This window comes from Triticum aestivum, chromosome 7A (genome assembly GCF_018294505.1).
Source record: "Triticum aestivum cultivar Chinese Spring chromosome 7A, IWGSC CS RefSeq v2.1, whole genome shotgun sequence".
Taxonomy (NCBI): Eukaryota; Viridiplantae; Streptophyta; class Magnoliopsida; order Poales; family Poaceae; genus Triticum; species Triticum aestivum.
Genome location: NC_057812.1, coordinates 22600009 through 22616805, shown reverse-complemented (window position 1 = coordinate 22616805; position 16797 = coordinate 22600009).

Sequence of the window (16797 nt, the reverse complement as noted above, 5' to 3'; positions counted from 1 at the left end):
GATGCTTTTATCTCTAAGTATTTTCCTCCCGCTAAAATCATCTCTCTTAGAAACGATATTATGAATTTTAAGTAACTTGATCATGAACATGTTGCACAAGCTTGGGAGAGGATGAAATTAATGATACGTAATTGCCCTACTCATGGTTTGAATCTTTGGATGATTATACAAAACTTTTATGCCGGATTGAATTTTGCTTCTAGAAATCTTTTAAATTCGGCCGCGGGAGGCACTTTTATGGAAATCAATTTAGGAGAAGCTACTAAACTCCTAGATAATATTATGGTTAATTATTCTCAATGGCACACCGAAAGATCTACTAATAAAAAGGTGCATGCTATAGAAGAAATCAATGTTTTGAGTGGAAAGATGGATGAACTTATGAAATTATTTTCCACTAAAAGTGTTTCTTCGGATCCTAATGATATGCCTTTGTCTACTTTGATTGAGAATAATAATGAATCTATGGATGTGAATTTTGTTGGTAGGAATAATTTTGGTAACAACGCTTATATAGGAAATTTTAATCCTAGGCCTTTTCCTAGTAATCCCTCTAATAATTATGGTAATTCCTACAACAATTCTTATGGAAATTTCAATAAGATTCCCTCTGAATTTGAGAATAGTGTTAAGGAGTTTATGAATTCACAAAAGAATTTCAATGCTTTGCTTGAAGAGAAATAGCTTAGAGTTGATGAATTGGGTAGGAACGTTGATAGAATTTCTCTTGATGTTGATTATTTAAAGCTTAGATCTATTCCTCCTAAGCATGATATCAATGAGTCTCTCAAAGCCATGAGAATTTCCATTGATGAGTGCAAAGAAAGAACTGCTAGGATGCGTGCTACGAAAGATGCCTTTATGAGAGCGTGTTCTTCTAGTTCCTATGAAAATAAAGATGAAGATATAAAAGTTATTGATGTGTCCCCTATTAAATCTTTGTTTTGCAATATGAATCTTGATAATGATGGGACTGAATATGATTTACCTTTACCTAGAAGGTGTTCTAAAAATTCGGAGTTTTTAGATCTTGATGCTAAAATTGATAGAAGTGGGATTGAAGAAATCAAAACCCTAGATGTTGCTAAACCCACTATTTTGGATTACAAGGAATTTAATTATAAAAATTGCTATTTAATTGATTGTGTTTCCTTGTTGCAATCCGTTCTAAATTCTCCGCATACTTATAGTCAAAATAAGGCTTTTACTAAACATATCGTTGATGCTTTGATGCAATCTTATGAAGAAAAGCTTGAGTTGTAAGTTTCTATCCCTAGAAAACTTTATGATGAGTGGGAACCTACTATTAAAATTAAAATTAAAGATCATGAGTGTTATGCTTTGTGTGATTTGGGTGCTAGTGTTTCCACGATTCCGAAAACTTTGTGCGATTTGCTAGGTTTCCATGAACTTGATGATTGCTCTTTAAATTTGCACCTTGCGGATTCCACTATTAAAAACCTATGGGAGGAATTAATGATGTTCTTATTGTTGCAAATAGGAATTATGTGCCCGTAGATTTTATCGTTCTTGATATGGATTGCAATCCTTTCATGTCCTATTATTCTTGGTAGACCTTTTCTTAGAACGATTGGTGCAATTATTGATATGAAGGAAGGGAATATTAGATTCCAATTTCCGTTGAGGAAAGGCATGGAACACTTCCCTAGAAAGAAAATAAAGTTACCATATGAATCTATCATGAGAGCCACTTATGGTTTGCCAACCAAAGATGGCAATACCTAGATCTATCCTTGCTTTTGTGCCTAGCTAGGGGCGTTAAACGATAGCGCTTGTTGGGAGGCAACCCAATATTATTTTAGTTTTTTTGCTTTTTGCTTCTGATTAGGAATAAATAATTTGTCTAGCCTCTGGTTAGATTCGTTTTTGTGTTTTAATTAGTGTTTGTGCCAAGTAAAACCGCTAGGATAACCTACGGTAGTAGTTATTTTGATTCTGCTGCAGAGAACAGAAACTTTGTGCGCACGAAATTAGTTTTCATAAATCACAGGAACGTGCTTTTTAGTTGATTCTTTTTTCTGTAGATCAATAAACAAATTATCTAGAACTTCCTAATTTGGCTGAAATTTTCACGTTCCAGAAGTTTGCGTTAGTTACAGATTACTACAAATTGTTCTGTTTTTGACAGATTCTGTTTTTCGTATGTTGATTGCTTATTTTGATGATTCTATGGCTAGTAAAATAGCTTATAAACCATAGAGAAGTTGGAATACAGTAAGTTTAACACCAACATAAATAAAGAATGAGTTCATTACAGTACCTTGAAGTGGTGTTTTGTTTTCTTTCGCTAACGGAGCTTATGAGATTTTCTGTTGAGTTTTGTGTTGTGAAGTTTTCAAGTTTTGGGTTAAATATTTGATGGATTATGGAACAAGGAGTGGCAAGAGCCAAAGCTTGGGGATGCCCATGGCACCCCAAGATAATCTAAGGACACCTAAAAGCCAAAGCTTGGGGATGCCCCGGAAGGCATAACCTCTTTCGTCTATTTCCATCGGTAACTTTACTTGGAGCTATATTTTTATTCACCACATGATATGTGTTTTGCTTGGAGCGTCTTGTATTATTTGAGTCTTTTTTTTAGTTTACCCCAATCATCCTTGCTGTCCACATCTTTTGAGAGAGCCATACATGATTAAGAATTTATTATAATGCTCTATGTGCTTCACTTATATCTTTCGAGCTATGTAGTTTTTGCTCTAGTGCTTCACTTAAATCTTTTAGAGCACGGTGGTGGATTTGTTTTATAGAAACTATTGTTCTCTCATGCTTCACTTATATCATTTTGGGAGTCCTACAAAACAGCATGGTAATTTGCCTTGATAACGAAATTAATCCTATTAGGCAAAATATTCAACTCTAGTAAAATTTCTCTTATGAGTGAATTGAATACTATGAGAAGTTTGATGCTTGATAACTTTTTTGAGATATGGAGGTAGTAATATTAGAGTCATGCTAGTTGAGTAGTAATGAATTTGAAGAATACTTGTGTTGAAGTTTGTGATTCCCGTAGCATGCACGTATAGTGAACCGTTATGTGATGAAGTCGGAGCACGATATATTTATTGATTGTCTTCCTTATGTGTGGAGGTCGGGATCGCGTGATGGTTAACTCCTACCAACCCTTCCCCTAGGAGCATGCGTGTAGTACTTTGTTTTGATAACTTCTAAATTTTTGCAATAAGTATGTGAGTTCTTTATGACTAATGTTGATTCCATGGATTATACGCACTCTCACCATTCCACCATTGCTAGCCTCTCTAATACCGCGCACTTTTCGCCGGTATCATACACCCACCATATACCTTCCTCAAAACAGCCACCATACCTACCTATTATGGCATCTCCATAGCCATTCCGAGATATATTGCCATGCAACTTTCCGCCGTTCCGTTTATTATGACACGCTCCATCATTGTCATATTGCTTAGCATGATCATGTAGTTGACATTGTATTTGTGGCAAAGCCACCGTTCATAATTCTTTCATACATGTCACTCATGATTCATTGCATATCCCGGTACACCGAGAAGGCATACACATAGAGTCATATTTAGTTCTAAGTATCGAGTTGTAATTCTTGAGTTGTAAAGTAAATAGAAGTGTGATGATCATCATTATTAGAGCATTGTCCCATGTGAGGAAAGGATGATGGAGACTATGATTCCCCCACAAGTCGGGATGAGACTCCCGACTAAAAAAAAGAGGCCATAAAAAAGAGAAAAGGCCCAAATAAAAAAATGAGAGAAAAAGAGAGAAGGGACAATGTTACTATGCTTTTACCACACTTGTGCTTCAAAATAGCACCAAGATCTTCATGATAGAGAGTCTCTTGTTTTGTCACTTTCATATACTAGTGCGAATTTTTCATTATAGAACTTGGCTTGTATATTCCAATGATGGGCTTCCTCAAATTTCCCTAGGTCTTCGTGAGCAAGCAAGTTGGATGCACCCCCACTTAGTTTCTTTTTGAGCTTTCATACACTTATAGCTCTAGTGCATCCGTTGCATGGCAATCCCTACTCACTCACATTAATATCTATTGATGGGCATCTCTATAGCCCGTTGATACGCCTAGTTGATGTGAGACTATCTTCTCCTTTTTGTCTTCTCCACAACCACCGTATTCTATTCCACATATAGTGCTATGTCCATGGCTCACGCTCATGTATTGCGTGAAAATTGAAAAAGTTTGAAAATTCTAAAGTATGAAACAATTGCTTGGCTGAAACCGGGGTTGTGTATGATTTAATATTTAGTGTGATGAAGATAGAGGATAGCCAAACTATATGATTTTGTAGGGATAACTTTCTTTAGCCATGTTATTTTGAGAAGACATGATTGCTTAGTTAGTATGCTTGATGTATTATTGCTTTTGTGTCAATATTAAACTTTTATCTTAAATCTTTCGGATCTGAATATTCATACCACAATTAAGAGGATTACATTAAAAACCATGCCAAGTAAGCATTCCGCATCAAAAATTATCTTTTTTATCATTTACCTACTCAAGGACGAGCAGGAATTAAGCTTGGGGATGCTTGATACGTCTCCAACGTATGTATAATTTTTTTATTACTTCATGCTATATTATATTCTGTTTTAGACATTATTGGGCTTTATTATACACTTTTATATTACTTTTGGGACTAACCTATTAATGATACGTCTCCAACGTATCTATAATTTATGAAGTATTCATGCTATTATATTATCCATCTTGGATGTTTAATGGGCTTTACTATGCACTTTTATATTATTTTTGGGACTAACCTATTGACCCAGAGCCCAGTGCCAGTTCCTGTTTTTTCCCTTGTTTCAATATTTCGAAGAAAAGGAATATCAAACGGAGTCGAAACGGAATGAAACCTTCTGGAGAAGTTATTTTTGGAAGGAAAGCAACCCGGGAGACTTGGAGTCCACGTAAGAAAGCAACAAGGAAGGCACGAGGAAGGGGGGCGCGCCCTCCACCCTCGTGGGCCCCTCGCTCCCCTGACGTATTTCTTGCGCCTATATATATCCATATGTTGGAAATATGCCCTAGAGGCAATAATAAAAGCATTATTATTATATTTCCTTGTTCATGATAATTGTCTTTTATTCATGCTATAATTGTGTTATCCGGAAATCGTAATGCATGTGTGAATATATAGACACCAACATGTCCCTAGTAAGCCTCTAGTTGACTAGCTCGTTGATCAACAGATAGTCATGGTTTCCTGACTATGGACATTGGATGTCATTGATAACGAGATCACATCATTAGGAGAATGATGTGATGGACAAGACCCAATCCTAAGCATAGCACAAAGATCGTATAATTCGTTTGCTAGAGCTTTTCCAATGTCAAGTATCTTTTCCTTAGACCATGAGATCGTGTAACTCCCGGATACCGTAGGAGTGCTTTGGGTATGCCAAACGTCACAACGTAACTGGGTGACTATAAAGGTATACTATGGGTATCTCCGAAAGTATCTGTTGGGTTGACACGGATCGAGACTGGGATTTGTCACTCCGTATGACGGAGAGGTATCACTGGGCCCACTCGGTAATGCATCATCATAATGAGCTCAATGTGATCAAAGTGTTTCATCACGGGATCATGCATTATGGTATGAGTAAAGTGACTTGCCGGTAATGAGATTGAACGAGGTATTGGGATACCAACGATCGAATCTCGGGCAAGTAACATGCCGATTGACAAAGGGAATTGTATACGGGGTTGATTGAATCCTCGACATCGTGGTTCATCCGATGAGATCATCGAGGAGCATGTGGGAGCCAACATGGGTATCCAGATCCCGCTGTTGGTTATTGACCGGAGAGTCGTCTCGGTCATGTCTGCTTGTCTCCCGAACCCGTAGGGTCTACACACTTAAGGATCGGTGACGCTAGGGTTATTAGGAAGACTTATATGTGATTAACAAATGTTGTTCGGAGTCCCGGAAGAGATCCCGGACATCACGAGGAGTTCCGGAATAGTCCAGAGGTAAAGATTTATATATGGGAAGTTGTCATACGGTCACCGGAAAGGTTCAGGGGCATATCGGTATTGTACCGGGGCCACCGGAGGGGTTCCGGGGGTCCACCGGGAGGGGCCACCTCTCCCGGAGGGCCTTATGGGCTGTATGAGGAAGGGAACCAGCCCAAAGTGGGCTGGGGCGCCACTCCCCCCTAGGGCCCATGCGCCTAGGGTTGGGGGGAAACCCTGAAGGGGGCGCCCCTTGCTTGGGGGGCAAGCCCCCTCCCCTTGGCCGCCGCCCCCCCCCCTCTAGATCTCATCTAGAGGGGCCGGCCCCCCTTCTTCCTTCCCCTATAAATAGAGGGGCGAGGGGAGGGCTGCTGGACACATCCAAGGCGCAGCCCCTCCCCTCCCCAACACCTCTCCTCCTCCGTCACGAGCTTAGCGAAGCCCTGCCGGAGTACTGCTGCTCCACCACCATCACGCTGTCGTGCTGCTGCTGGAGCCATCTTCCTCAACCTCTCCTTCCCCCTTGCTGGATCAAGAAGGAGGAGACGTCACGCTGACCGTACGTGTGTTGAACGCGGAGGTGCCGTCCATTCGGCACTAGGATCTCCGGTGATTTGGATCACGTCGAGTACGATTCCCTCATCCCCGTTCTTTGAACGCTTCCGCTCATGATCTACAAAGGTATGTAGATGCAATCTGAATACTCATTGCTAGATGAACTCATAGATGGATCTTGGTGAAACCGTAGGAAAATTTTTGTTTTCTGCAACGTTCCCAATAGTGGCATCATGAGCTAGGTCTATGCGTAGTTCTCTTTGCACGAGTAGAACACAATTGTTGTGGGCGTAGATGTTGTCAACTTTCTTGCTGCTACTAGTCTTATTTTGCTTCAGCGGTATTGTGGGATGAAGCAGCCCGGACCAACCTTACACGTACGCTTACGTGAGACCGGTTCCACCGACTGACATGCACTAGTTGCATAAGGTGGCTGGCGGGTGTCTGTCTCTCCCACTTTAGTTGGAGCGGATTCGACGAAAAGGGTCCTTATGAAGGGTAAATAGAAGTTGACAAATCACGTTGTGGCTTTTACGTAGGTAAGAAAACGTTCTTGCTAGAACCCTATTGCAGCCACGTAAAACTTGCAACAACAATTAGAGGACGTCTAACTTGTTTTTGCAGCAAGTGCTTTGTGATATGATATGGCCAAAGTTGTGATGAATGATGAATGATATATATATGTGATGTATGAGATCATGTTCTTGTAATAGGAATCACGACTTGCATGTCGATGAGTATGACAACCGGCAGGAGCCATAGGAGTTGTCATTATTTTTTGTATGACCTGCGTGTCATTGGAAATGCCATGTAAATTACTTTACTTTATTGCTAAACGTGTTAGCCATAGTAGTAGAAGTAATAGTTGGCGAGTAACTTCATGGAGACACGATGATGGAGATCATGATGATGGAGATCATGGTGTCATGCCGGTGACAAGATGATCATGGAGCCCCAAGATTGAGATCAAAGGAGCTATATGATATTGGCCATATCATGTCACTATTATTATTTGATTGCACGTGATGTTTATCATGTTTTTGCATCTTGTTTACTTAGAACGACGGTAGTAAATAAGATGATCCCTCATAATAATTTCAAGAAAGTGTTCCCCCTAACTATGCACCATTGCGACAGTTCGTTGTTTCGAAGCACCACGTGATGATCGGGTGTTATAGATTCCAACGTTCACATACAACGGGTGTAAGACAGATTTACACATGAAAACACTTAGGTTAACTTGACGAGCCTAGCATGTACAGACATGGCCTCGGAACACAAGAGACCGAAAGGTCGAACATGAGTCGTGTGAAAGATACGATCAACATGGAGATGTTCACCGATGATGACTAGTCCGTCTCACGTGATGATCGGACATGGCCTAGTCGAGTCGGATCATGTTTCACTTAGATGACTAGAGGGATGTCTAATCTGAGTGGGAGTTCATTAAATAATTTGATTAGATGAACTTAATTATCATGAACTTAGTCTAAAATCTTTGCATAAATGTCTTGTAGATCAAATGGCCAACGCTAATGTCAACCTCAACTTCAACGCGTTCCTAGAGAAAACCAAGGTGAAAGACGATGGCAGCAACTATACGGACTGGGTCCGGAACCTGAGGATCATCCTCATAGCTGCCAGGAAACAATATGTCCTAGAAGCACCGCTAGGTGATGCACCCGTCCCAGAGAACCAAGACGTTATGAACGCTTGGTAGCAGCGTGCTGATGATTACTCCCTCATTCAGTGCGGCATGCTTTACAGCTTAGAACCAGGGCTCCAAAAGCGTTTTGAGCAACACGGAGCATATGAGATGTTCGAAGAGCTGAAAATGGTTTTCCAAGATCATGCCCGGGTCGAGAGATATGAAGTCTCCGACAAGTTCTACAGTTGTAAGATGGAGGAAAATAGTTCTGTCAGTGAACACATACTCAAGATGTCTGGGTTGCACAACCGCTTAACTCAGCTGGAGATTAACCTCCCAGACGAGGCGGTCATTGACAGAATCCTTCAGTCGCTCCCACCTAGCTACAAGAGCTTTGTGATGAACTACAATATGCAGGGGATGGAAAAGACCATTCCTGAAGTATTTGCTATGCTGAAATCAGCGGAGGTAGAAATCAAAAAGGAACATCAAGTGTTGATGGTCAATAAAACCACCAAGTTCAAGAAAGGCAAGGGTAAGAAGAACTTCAAGAAGGACGGCAAGGATGTTGCCGCGCCCGGTAAACCAATTGCCGGGAAGAAGTCAAAGCATGGACCCAAGCCTAAGACTGAGTGCTTTTATTGCAAAGGGAAGGGTCACTGGAAGTGGAACTGCCCCAAATACTTAGCCGACAAGAAGGCCGGCAACACTAAAGGTATATATGATATACATGTAATTGATGTGTACCTTACCAATGCTCATAGTAGCTCCTGGGTATTTGATACCGGTGTCGTTGCTCATATTTGTAACTCAAAACAGGAGCTGCGGAATAAGCGGAGACTGGCGAAGGACGAGGTGACGATGCACATCGGGAATGGTTCCAAGGTCGATGTGATCGCCGTCGGCACGCTACCTCTACATTTACCTACGGGATTAGTTTTAAACCTCAATAATTGTTATTTAGTGCCAAGTTTGAGCATGAACATTGTATCTGGATCTCGTTTAATACGAGATGGCTACTCATTTAAATCCGAGAATAATGGTTGTTCTATTTATATGAGTGATATGTTTTATGGTCATGCTCCGATGGTCAATGGTTTATTCTTAACGAATCTCGTACGTGATGATACACATATTCATAGTGTGAATACCAAAAGATGTAAAGTTGATAACGATAGTCCCACATACTTGTGGCACTGCCGCCTTGGTCACATTGGTGTCAAGCGCATGAAGAAGCTCCATGCTGATGGACTTTTAGAGTCTCTCGATTATGAATCATTTGACACATGCAAACCATGCCTCATGGGCAAAATGACCAAGACTCCGTTCTCCGGAACAATGGAGCGAGCAACCAACTTATTGGAAATCATACATACTGATGTGTGCGGTCCAATGAGTGTTGAGGCTCGCGGAGAATATCGTTATGTTTTCACTCTTACTGATAACTTGAGTAGATATGGGTATGTCTACTTGATGAAACACAAGTCTGAGACCTTTGAAAAGTTGAAGGAATTTCAGAATGAGGTAGAGAATCAACGTGACCGAAAAATAAAGTTCTTACGATCAGATCGTGGAGGAGAATATTTAAGTCACGAATTTGGCACACACTTAAGGAAATGTGGAATCGTTTCACAACTCACGCCGCCTGGAACACCTCAACGTAACGGTGTGTCCGAACGTCGTAATCGCACTCTATTGGATATGGTGCGATCTATGATGTCTCTTACAGATTTACCGTTATCATTTTGGGGATACGCTCTAGAGACAGCTACATTCACTTTAAATAGGGCACCGTCTAAATCCGTTGAGACGACACCGTATGAATTATGGTTTGGGAAGAAACCTAAGCTGTCGTTTCTAAAAGTTTGGGGATGCGATGCTTATGTCAAGAAACTTCAACCAAAAAAGCTCGAACCCAAGTCGGAAAAATGCGTCTTCATAGGATACCCTAAGGAAACCATTGGGTATACCTTCTACCTAAGATCCGAAGGCAAGATCTTTTTTTGTTGCCAAGAACGGATCCTTTCTAGAGAAAGAGTTTCTCTCGAAAGAAGTAAGTAGGAGGAAAGTGGAACTTGATGAAGTATTACCTCTTGAATCGGAGAGTAGCGCAGCTCAAGAAAATGTTTCTGTGGTGCCTCCACCGATTAGAGAGGAGGTTAATGATGATGATCATGAAACTTCAGATCAAGTTACTACTGAACTTCGTAGGTCCACAAGGACACGTTCCGCACCAGAGTGGTACGGCAACCCTGTCCTGGAGATCATGTTGTTAGACAACGGTGAACCTTCGAACTATGAAGAAGCGATGGCGGGCCCAGATTCCAACAAATGGCTAGAGGCCATGCAATCCGAGATAGGATCCATGTATGAAAACAAAGTATGGACTTTTACAGACTTTCCCGATGATCGGCGAGCGATAGAAAACAAATGGATCTTTAAGAAGAAGACGGACGCGGATGGTAATGTTACCATCTATAAAGCTCGACTTGTCGCTAAGGGTTATCGGCAAGTTCAAGGGGTTGACTACGATGAGACTTTCTCTCCCTTAGTGAAGCTGAAGTTCGTCCGAATCATGTTAGCAATTGCCGCATACTATGATTATGAGATATGGCAAATGGACGTCAAAACGGCATTCCTTAACGGTTATCTTAAGGAAGAACTGTATATGATGCAACCGGAAGGTTTTGTCGACCCTAAGAATGCTAACAAGGTGTGCAAACTCCAGCGATCCATTTATGGGCTGGTGCAAGCATCTCAGAGTTGGAACATTCGCTTTGATGAGATGATCAAAGCGTTTGGGTTTATGCAGACTTATGGAGAAGCCTGTGTTTACAAGAAAGTGAGTGGGAGCTCTGTAGCATTTCTCATATTATATGTAGATGACATACTTTTGATGGGAAATGATATAGAACTTTTGGACAGCATTAAGGCCTACTTGAATAAGAGTTTTTCAATGAAGGACCTTGGAGAAGTTGCTTATATATTAGGCATCAAGATCTATAGAGATAGATCAGGATGCCTCATAGGTCCTTCACAAAGCACATACCTTGAAAAGATATTGAAGAAGTTCAATATGGATCAGTCCAAGAAGGGGTTCTTGCTTGTGTTGCAAGGTGTGAAATTGAGCTCAGCTCAATGCCCGACCACGGCAGAAGATATAGAAGAGATGAGTGTCATCCCCTATGCCTCAGCCGTAGGGTCTATTATGTATGCCATGCTGTGTACCAGACCTGATGTAAACCTTGCCGTAAGTTTGGTAGGAAGGTACCAAAGTAATCCCAGCAAGGAACACTAGACAGTGGTCAAGAATATCCTGAAGTACCTAAAAAGGACTAAGGACATGTTTCTCGTTTATGGAGGTGACGAAGAGCTCGTCGTAAAGGGTTACGTCGACGCTAGCTTCGACACAGATCTGGATGACTCTAAGTTAGAAACCGGATACGTGTATATGTTGAATGGTGGAGTAGTAAGCTGGTGCAGCTGCAAGCAGAGCGTCGTGGCGGGATCTACATGTGAAGCGGAGTAGATGGCAGCCTCGGAGGCAGCGCATGAAGCAATTTGGGTGAAGGAGTTCATCACCGACCTAGGAGTCATACCCAATGCGTCGGGGCCGATCAAACTCTTCTGTGACAACACTGGAGCTATTGCACTTGCCAAGGAGCCCAGGTTTCACAAGAAGACCAGGCACATCAAGCGTCGCTTCAACTCCATTCGTGAAAATGTTCAAGATGGAGACATAGAAATTTGCAAAGTGCATACAGATCTGAATGTCGCAGATCCGTTGACTAAACCTCTCCCTAGAGCAAAACATGATCAACACCAGAACTCTATGGGTGTTCGATTCATCACAATGTAACTAGATTATTGACTCTAGTGCAAGTGGGAAACTGTTGGAAATATGCCCTAGAGGCAATAATAAAAGCATTATTATTATATTTCCTTGTTCATGATAATTGTCTTTTATTCATGTTATAATTGTGTTATCCGGAAATCGTAATGCATGTGTGAATATATAGACACCAACATGTCCCTAGTAAGCCTCTAGTTGACTAGCTCGTTGATCAACAGATAGTCATGGTTTCCTGACTATGGACATTGGATGTCATTGATAACGAGATCACATCATTAGGAGAATGATGTGATGGACAAGACCCAATCCTAAGCATAGCACAAAGATCGTATAATTCGTTTGCTAGAGCTTTTCCAATGTCAAGTATCTTTTCCTTAGACCATGAGATCGTGTAACTCCCGGATACCGTAGGAGTGCTTTGGGTATGCCAAACGTCACAACATAACTGGGTGACTATAAAGGTATACTACGGGTATCTCCGAAAGTATCTGTTGGGTTGACACGGATCGAGACTGGGATTTGTCACTCCGTATGACGGAGAGGTATCATTGGGCCCACTTGGTAATGCATCATCATAATGAGCTCAATGTGATCAAAGTGTTTCATCACGGGATCATGCATTACGGTACGAGTAAAGTGACTTGCCGGTAACGAGATTGAACGAGGTATTGGGATACCGACGATCGAATCTCGGGCAAGTAACAAGCCGATTGACAAAGGGAATTGTATACGGGGTTGATTGAATCCTCGACATCGTGGTTCATCCGATGAGATCATCGAGGAGCATGTGGGAGCCAACATGGGTATCCAGATCCCGTTGTTGGTTATTGACCGGAGAGTCGTCTCGGTCATGTCTGCTTGTCTCCCGAACCCGTAGGGTCTACACACTTAAGGTTCGGTGATGCTAGGGTTATTAGGAAGACTTATATGTGATTACCGAATGTTATTTGGAGTCCCGGATGAGATCCCGGACGTCATGAGGAGTTCCGGAATAGTCCGGAGGTAAAGATTTATATATTGGAAGTTGTCATACGGTCACCGGAAAGGTTCGGGGGCATATCGGTATTGTACCGGGGCCACCGGAGGGGTTCCGAGGGTCCACCAGGAGGGGCCACCTCTCCCGGAGGGCCTTATGGGCTGTATGAGGAAGGGAACCAGCCCAAAGTGGGCTGGGGCGCCACTCCCCCCTAGGGCCCATGCGCCTAGGGTTGGGGGGAAACCCTGAAGGGGGCGCCCCCCTTGCTTGGGGGGCAAGCCCCCTCCCCTTGGCCGCCGCCCCCCCTCTAGATCTCATCTAGAGGGGCCGGCCCCCCTTCTCCCTTCCCCTATAAATAGAGGGGCGAGGGGAGGGCTGCTGGACACATCCAAGGCGCAGCCCCTCCCCTCCCCAACACCTCTCCTCCTCCGTCACGAGCTTAGCAAAGCCCTGTCGGAGTACTGCTGCTCCACCACCACCACGCTGTCGTGCTGCTGCTGGAGCCATCTTCCTCAACCTCTCCTCCCCCCTTGCTGGATCAAGAAGGAGGAGACGTCACGCTGACCGTACGTGTGTTGAACGTGGAGGTGTCGTCCGTTCGGCGCTAGGATCTCCGGTGATTTGGATCACGTCAAGTACGACTCCTTCATCCCCGTTCTTTGAACGCTTCCGCTCGCGATCTACAAAGGTATGTAGATGCAATCTGAATACTCATTGCTAGATGAACTCATAGATGGATCTTGGTGAAACCGTAGGAAAATTTTTGTTTTCTGCAACGTTCCCCAACACCATATACCCTAAAACGATCGGGGAACAGAATAGATCGAGAGTTCCGCCGCCGCAAGCCTCCAGAGCCACCAAAAACCAATCGGGACCCTGTTCCGGCACCCTGCCGGAGGGGGGATCCCTCACCGGTGGCCATCTTCATCATCCCGGTGCTCTCCATGACGAGGAGGGAGTAGTTCACCCTCGGGGCTGAGGGTATGTACCAGTAGCTATGTGTTTGATCTCTCTCTCGTGTTCTTGATTTTGCACGATCTTGATGTATCGCGAGCTTTGCTATTATAGTTGGATCTTATGTTGCTTCTCCCCCTCTACTCTCTTGTAATGGATTGAGTTTTCCCTTTGAAGTAATCTTATCAGATTGAGTCTTTAAAGATTTGAGAACTCTTGATGTATGTCTTGCCATGCGTATCTGTGGTGACAATGGGATATCATGTGATTCACTTGATGTACGTTTTGGTGATCAACTTGCGGGTTCCGCCCATGAACCTATGCATAGGGGTTGGCACACGTTTTCGTCGTGATTCTCCAGTAGAAACTTTGGGGCACTCTTTGAGGTTCTATGTGTTGGTTGAATAGATGAATCTGAGATTGTGTGATCCATATCGTATAATCATACCCACGGATACTTGAGGTCACATTGGAGTATCTAGGTGACATTAGGGTTTTGGTTGATTTGTATCTTAAGGTGTTATTCTAGTACGAACTCTAGGGCTGTTTGTGACACTTATAGGAATAGCCCAACGGATTTATTGGAAAGAATAACTTTGAAGTGGTTTTGTACCCTACCATAATCTCTTCGTTTGTTCTCCGCTATTAGTGACTTTGGAGTGACTCTTTGTTGCATGTTGAGGGATAGTTATATGATCGAATTATGTTATTATTGTTGAGAGAACTTGCACTAGTGAAAGTACGAACCCTAGGCCTTGTTTCCTAGCATTGCAATACTGTTTACGCTCACTTTTATCACTTGCTACCTTGCTGTTTTTATATTTTCAGATTACAAAAACCTATATCTACCATCCATATTGCACTTGTATAACCATCTCTTCGCCGAACTGTTGGGGAACGTAGTAATTTCAAAAAAATTCCTACGCACACGCAAGATCATGGTTATGCATAGCAACGAGAGGGGAGAGTGTTGTCTACGTACCCTCGTAGACCATTCGCGGAAGCGTTATATCAACGCGGTTGATGTAGTCGTACGTCTTCACGTCCGACCGATCCAAGTACCGAAAGCACGGCACCTCCGAGTTCTGCACACGTTCGGCTTGGTGACGTCCTCGCCTGCTCGATCCAGCAAGAGGGGCGAAGTAGTAGATGAGTTCCGGCAGCACGACGGCGTGATGACGGTGTTGGTGAAGAACAATCTCCGCAGGGCTTCGCCTAAGCACTACGAAAACTATGACAGAGGATAAACTAGAGGAGACGGGGTTGCCGGCACACGGCTTGGTGTTTCTTGATGTGTCTTTGGTGCTAGCCCTGCCCCTCTGTTTATATGTTGAGCCCTGGGGTCGAAACTTGGAGTAAAAGCCTCCACAAAGTCGGTTTCACCCGAAAGGCAAGAGTCCTTCTCGGACTCCAGGGCCAGACGCCAGGGTTCCCGGCGTCTGGACCCAGACGCCAGGGACCCTGGCGTCTGGCCCCTGGACTCCGCAAAACTTCCTTTTTGCGCTTTCCAAAAACCTTGTGGGCTTTCCCCTTTGGCCCAAATAAAGTTTTCTTGTCGGAGATAATGGCCATGGGTAGCCTTGCCGGCTTCCCCTGGCCCTTCTGAAAAAATTACAAAGCCCGTCCGGCTCTCAAGAATCCAAGACGTGGGGCCGTCTTCCCCTTGCCGGCTGTTACCCAGGCCGGCTTTCGGGAGGCGGCCCGACTTTAGCCCTCATGAAGAAAGCCATGGGAAGGCCGACTTCACGGAGCCGGCCGCGAGAAGGCCGACTCCAAGAAGCCGGCTCCCATAAAGAGGTCAAGACCGTACCCTCGAAGTTTGCATCAACCTAACGGCGATGAGACGGGGCGTGGCTACAGTGAAGCCCGCCGCCCCCGAATCCCGGAGCACGACTGGCACAGTGCGCCGTACGGGTGGCCATGACCCGTCCGGCGCAGCACTATTGCCATGTCAACCCTGACGCCATCCACGACGGACTGCCAGCGCAGCCCACAGGCGGTGGGCCCCTTCGGGCAGAGAGACCTCGAAGGCGGCCATGCCTCCCCGAGTCGGCCCAAGAGAGAGACGGCTCCCCGCAGCCGGCTTGGCCTCTGCCTCGAAGGAGACGCCCCATTAAGGAGACAAGACACGGTGAGGCTACAGTAATCGCACGCCAAGTGGCGGTACTGTAGCCATGCTTACCACGACCAAGCCTGTGTCATCAGAATAGAGCGACAGTAACCAGCCACCGACCAGGCCCTGACCAGTGGGGCCTGCCTGTCGGCCTAGGATCCGGCAGCCGGCGGGACCCACCAGTCGGCGGGCCCCAGAGGCCGGCGCGGAAGCCGGCGAGCGCAGTCATAGACGGCTGGGCCCCACGCCCAGTCGGATTACCATTGTACCCCCGGGGGGTAGGCCTATATAAACCCCCCGGGGCACCCATGCAAAGGGTTCGACCCCAAGCTAGTTTAGACACCATACGAGGAGGAGAAGTAGGCTAGCCGCGCCCTTCTTCCTCCTTCCACCCGAACAGCTCAAGGAGCATTGTGTAGTTACTTGTCCATCTAGTGATCATGCGGAGACCCCGTAGAGCAGCAGTAGGGGTGTTATCTCAACGGAGAGCCCCGAAGCTGGGTAAGATCCGCCGGCGTGCATGTCTTCGCCTCATCCCGTTTCCAGGCACCGGCGATGTCTTACTGGCTCCCACAATGATAAGCCACCCGCTGGCATATGTCGCACCTACCACCCATCTTTGGCGCCCACCGTGGGGCCAGGTGCACCGTTGTCCGAAGACCTGTTCTGGATGGGAACCCTCTTCCTCCCCAGCGAGCGTAGCCAGCCC